Raw genomic sequence first — 5,778 nt, 5'->3', positions numbered from 1 at the left:
AACCCCTACCTGCACCTTTCCTGGGAGTCTTTCTCCAACCCCCCAACTTCCGTGTTTAAACATGGGTTCTCCCTGCTCGCACTGTAGGACCACTGTGTCCCTGCAGGTCTGTCCTAAACATCCCAGCCATGGGTCCTGCCTGCACACCTGCTCGCTCACTTGGACCTAAAGAGCACAGGTCCTATGTGGGTTCTACATCCTGACTAAACTTGAGGACTTGGCTTCACCTCTCTGAGCCCCAGTTTGTTTTCACATCTGTAAAATGGGTACAATCATGGGCACTTGGGTGGCTTGCATATCTTGGCTATTGTAAATAACACTCCACCAAAGATAGAATCGCTGGGTTACCAGGCAGTTCCATTTTCTGTTTTTTGAAGAACCTCTATACTGTTGAAAACTTTCTTTAATAGTAGCAAGGACCCACCAGGACCTGGCTCCTGTGTGCTCCTAATTTAAACACCGCCTTACAGAGGATACAGCCCCTAAGGAAGTTCTGGACTCAGCACCATGAACTCATCGTAGTCCTTGTGTTACCCCAGCCAATGCTTACGGTTGGCATGTCAACTGGGAATGGGCAGCTTTGGTACTTGGGCCAGTTCTTTGAATGCTTGTGCTCAACATATGATATCATGGTGCCAACTGGAGAGAGCGCGTCAAAGGCCAGCAAACCATGGTGCTGCCACCTGTGGTGTGAACCTAACCGAAGCCAGGCTGCAGCAGCCAGCACCAGCCTGTGCTCCACTTCCGTGTGCAGGGCCAGGCCCCACATGTATCTTCATTTTAAGATTATTTTATTGATTGATTTTAGAGAGAGTGGGTGGGGGGGGGGAGAGAGAGAGAGAGAAGGAGAGAAACATGGATTTGTTGTTCCACTTATTTATGCATTCATTGGTTGCTTCTTATATGTGCCCTGACTGGGGATCGAACCAGCAACTTGACATATTGGGACGACACTCTAACCAACTGAGCGACGTGGCCAGGGTTGTATCTTAATTTTATCTGCTCTTCGCAAGCCTGAAATAAATGTTAGTTTTAAAACCACAGCAATAAACACACAGATAAAATGAAGCAGCAGCAAGGTACATGCCCACCACGTGTCACAGGTGGGGCTTTCCCCTGCCCCCCCGCCCCCCGTCCTTAGCCAGTGCAAGAACGGAAGGGCCCCTGGCCTTTGGTGGCGGAGATCCCCACCCAAGTCGAATCCTCTAACCTTCAGAACAGGCCTTGGGTTATGAGCGCAGTGGATGGAGCACCTCCGGGGATTTCAGGAAAACAGACAAGCTTCCAGCACAGCTGGGCCATGGCGTTTTGCCTGCCTTCAGCCGCGGCAGCCTGCGCCTCTGGAAAGGCGGCTCCTAATTGGAATGGATCGAAGCATCTTTGCTCCAGCTTTGTTCTCGGTCTCCATTGAATCGTTGCTTTAAGACTTAATCTGGTGCAGTCACTGCTGGGCTGGGAGCTCCTCTGGGCTGGTGGTGGCTGGCAACCTGGGGGGAGGGGTGCGGGGGGGGTACACTGCACCCTCTCACTCCAGGCCTCTTTTCCTTTTCTCTTTTTCTCCCCACCTGCTTTCTCTCCCTTTAATCTCCCTTCATTAACCATCCAAGGCTGTCCAGGGTGCCTGTCCCTGCTGGTGGGAGTATAAATTGGTACAATTTCTCTGGAGGGCAATTTGTCAAATGCTATTAAAAGCCTTAAAAGGTGCATAGGTTTTGACCATGAAAGTTCCCTTCTAGGAATTGGTCCTGGAGAAATAATTGGACAGGGTCCACATAGATGTGCAGAGGATGTGGCCCCCAGTGCTTTTCGTGAGTGACAGCTGGGAAACCGGTGTCCATCTACAGCGGGGTCATTAAAAATGGTTATGTGATAAACCAGCGGGAGAAGAGCCTTGGGGAGCTACGGGGAAACTTGAATCTTGACTCAGTGTTAGATGCTCCTAATGAATTACTGTTAATTTTGATCAGGTGTGATAATGGCCTTGCGGTTCGTTTAGAACAAGCATGTCAAACTCTCGGCCCGAAGGCCTCATGCCTCATTCATTTGGCCCGTGTTAGCCTTTGAGTTTGACATGTTTGGTTTAGAGACACTGACAGAGGGGTTGGTATTTGGTTTAAACTGTTAAAACAATAACAGTAATGGAAGGGGATAGGATAAAGCAAGGGTGGCAAAATCTTGCAAGTTCTGGCTAATGGGTAAATGAGTGTCTATTTTGGGGTATGTTTAAAATTCTTTATGGCTTAAAAAGAAATAAAATAATAATATAAAACTGGATTTCTTGACCGGAAATGATGTTCACAAGATAGTAAGTGAAAATAGCATATATGGCACCACGATATGTACAAAATGTTATATGCAGAGGAAAAGGATGGAGGTGCATATACTAGGATGCTATTGGCCACTTCTGGGTGGTAGGATTTGAATAATTTCCATTTTCTTCTTTATATTTTTCAATAGTTCCTGACTTTTTTTCTTGCAATAAGCATACATTCCTTTTAGGCTCATAAAAAGCATAGTTATTGAAGAAAATTTGGAAACCACCGACGATGCATTAGCCTGTGCCTGGTGAAAGAGGTTTTACGTATCAGAATCCATACACAGTAATTGGAAAGGTTGAGGCTGTCACGCCTATTGGATAAATGGGGAAGCCGACCATCAGAGAGGGTGAGTGATGTGCCTGCGGACACACAGCTGCGATTCTAACTCCACTAAAACCCCAGCTGCTTCTCAGGGACTTCCGAGGAGCACCGGATGTGGTCCCTGCCCTCTGGGAACCCACACTGTCCTTGCTCTCCTGCCCCTCTGCTTAATCTGCATCACCCCCACTCTGCCCCTAGAACCAGTTACATAATGGCTTTGGCAAAAAACACTTTTTCTTCACATCACAGGTAAAACTCGGACACCGTCCGGTCGATATTTTCTCCTAATGAGCCTTCCCAGTCTTCTTGCCTTTTTAGCATGGGAACGAGCTCTCTGCTGCTGTCCCCTTCATATTTATCTGCTCTGTTTACTGGCAGAGAGGAAGGCGAACGGGCATTGTATACATAAATATCACAGAATCCACAGAGGCTGCAGCTGAGTTCTTAATCCTGGCTCCGTCACTAACAATTTGCAACCTAAAGAAGTCACTCTCTCTGGCTCGCTTGTCTCTAAAGGAAGAAAAGGATAACACATTAAAAAATCAATCGGTGTTCTGCGGAAAAGGGGGAGGAAAACTCTAAGTTGGCTTAAAAGACCTTTCCCAATATTTTGCTAACGTTGGAGATGGATGAAAACTTGTCGCCACCTCCCTCCCATCAGCTCTTTGCTGAACTGTGGTGTCTTACCGGGCCTCCTTACCTCCAGGCGCTTCCTCTCCCACTCCATCCTCCAGTGCCCCCTAGGTGGATCTTCCTAAAGCAGACATCCTGGTGAGTCACTTCTGTCAAAACCCTATCGGCTCCTCACTCCCGTCTGGAAAAAGTCCAACTCCTCTGCTCTGTGTGATAACAGCTTCATGCGTTTGCTTTGTCCTTCTCTCCAACCTCTCACCTGCTGGGCACCCCTCGCTCCTCACCCCACGCTGCATGCACAGTTCCCCAAGCGGGCCCTCAGCTCCGTGCCTCAGGGCCTTTGCACATGCTCTTTCCTTGGTCTGGAATGCCCTTCCCCCACTAGCATCAGGTATTTTCCTGCAAGGCCCCTGGAAACCCTCCCTGCCCACCAGACTTGAGCTCCTGGAGGGCACAGCGTCAGTCATCCCTCCGATCAGCAGGGCCCTGCACAGAGATGGAGACAAGAATGGGCGCACAGGTGCAAAACCGAAGGCTTCTCTCTGCACCTCCAGGATGGCCAACTCTGCCAACAGATTTGGGTTAGTGTAACTCACAGGTCCCACCTTGGGCTCAGATGAATCTGTGCTTCCTGATACGCCAGTTTGGGACAGGACATTTTTAGTTTTTAATGTTCCATTTAAAAACCACAACATTCTGCCCTAGCTGGTTTGGCTCAGTGGATAGAGCGTCGGCCTGGGACTCAAGGGTCCCAGGTTCAATTCCAGTCAAGGGCATGTACCTTGGTTGCGGACACATCCCCAGTAGGGAGTGTGCAGGAGGCAGCTGATCGATGTTTCTCTCTCATTGATGTTTCTAACTCTCTATCCCTCTCCCTTCTTCTCTGTAAAAAAAAAAAATCAATAAAATATAAAAAACACAACATTTTAGCACCGAGATGAATGTACTTTATCACAGACATGACGCAGGTTGCCTCCTGCCCCTGAGCCTCCTTGCAGAAGACGGTGTAACTATGCACCTCCCAGCCGTGGGGATCTCCAGGGCTGGCTCTCAGGGCAGGAAGTGTCCTGGTGAACCACTGTGTCTGGGGACAACATCCGGGAGCTGCTCCTGCACCATCCACATCTGAACAGGGACCCCAACAAAGGAAAGTGCCCGAGTGTCACAGAGGCATCGTGTTTGAACTGGGGAACCCACTCCCAAAGCGCCCGCCTGCTGTGTCCCCTTCCCACTCTGGGCTTCCCTGTTCTCCTGGTGGCTGAACCAGAGCAGTGTCAGCAGGCAGCCAAGGATGCTGCAGAGGGTCAGCTTCACGGAGCCAGGGAGCGACCACTCCCCTGGAGGGAAGGAAACCTTGAGGGTGTGAGCAGAGCTTCCCCTCAGTCCCCAAGGAGACAGTAGCTCTCGGCGGTGGCTGTGGCTGCGGCCGACCCTGGCTGGGGTGCTCTCTGGGTTCCGCTCGGCGGTAGAAGTCGTGTTGGCCCAGTTTTCTCCTCCATGGATTGTAGGAGATTCTAGGGCAGGGCCTGAGTCCCACCCAACTCCGAACCCCCCGAAGTCCATACACACAGTCCGTGCACATCTGAGTCCCAGTGCTGGGAGCCGGGCAAAGAAAGTAGATGGGCCACCGCTGTCATGGCCCACCTCTGAGGGGCCGATGAGCCAACCGTGCCCAGGGCGTGCCAGTCACTCTGCCCTCTCAAATCTTAAATGTCACCTTCTCAGAGAGGTCTTTCCTGAGCTCCTTAGGGAAGTGCAGTTTTGGGGGGGGAAGCACAGTGATTAATAACCACTTACTACGTTTCCAAAATCGTGCCGGGCACTATGAGGACATAACAGCTACGATGTCTGGCATCCTGTAGCCTTTGAAATAGAATCCATTCCTTCCAGTCTGGCCCTGCCCATCTCCCCTCCTCCTGCTTCCCCCACACCGGACAACATTGCTGCTGAGCTGAAGTTCCTTGGCTCTCCAAGCTTGTCACGCCCCAGGGCCTTTGCACTTGCTGTCCTTGCTGCTGGATGTCCCCCAGGTGGCCACGTGGCTGTCAGACCTTACTTCCAATGTCACTCCTCAGAGTTGTTCCTGCTCACCCAACCTAGTTACCCCACAAACCACCCATCACAGGTCCATTTTGTTGCCTGTACAGCACTTGGCATGGTCTGAAATCATCTCCATCATTTCGTTATTATAGAACCAATTTTTTTTTTTATAGAACCAATTTATTGGGGAATCTGAACTCAGTAGGCCCCACGCCTAGACCATCTTACTTTTTCTAGAGTCCCTCTTCTTGCTGGGCCCCTTGGCATGGTCTGAAATCATCTCCATCATTTCGTTATGATAGAACCAATTTATTGGGGAATCTGGACTCAGTAGGCCCCAAGCCTAGACCATCTTACTTTTTCTAGTTGTTTCATTCTGTCACACTCGGCAGAGTCCCTCTTCTTGCTGGGCCATCATGACAGGCTACTCTGAACCCATTTCGGGCACTTTTATTTGTTAAAGCTC

At 50.1% G+C, this 5,778-nt stretch overlaps 1 long non-coding RNA gene across 1 annotated transcript; it reads right to left on the bottom strand.

Annotated features, from left to right (window-relative positions):
- Positions 1 to 909: 909 nt before the first annotated feature.
- Positions 910 to 3,923, bottom strand: LOC106724249. The gene is made up of 3 exons (XR_001359990.1): positions 3,340 to 3,923; positions 1,211 to 1,355; positions 910 to 1,014 (listed from the first exon to the last, which is right to left on the bottom strand). It is a non-coding gene; the product is annotated as an uncharacterized LOC106724249 (long non-coding RNA).
- Between the last annotated feature and the right edge of the window lie 1,855 nt (positions 3,924 to 5,778).

The sequence above is a fragment of the Myotis brandtii genome, unplaced genomic scaffold, assembly GCF_000412655.1.
Source record: "Myotis brandtii unplaced genomic scaffold, ASM41265v1 scaffold78, whole genome shotgun sequence".
NCBI classification, from domain to species: domain Eukaryota; kingdom Metazoa; phylum Chordata; class Mammalia; order Chiroptera; family Vespertilionidae; genus Myotis; species Myotis brandtii.
Note: the sequence above shows the minus strand (reverse complement) of the source record. Positions and strands in the feature narration are given on the sequence as shown.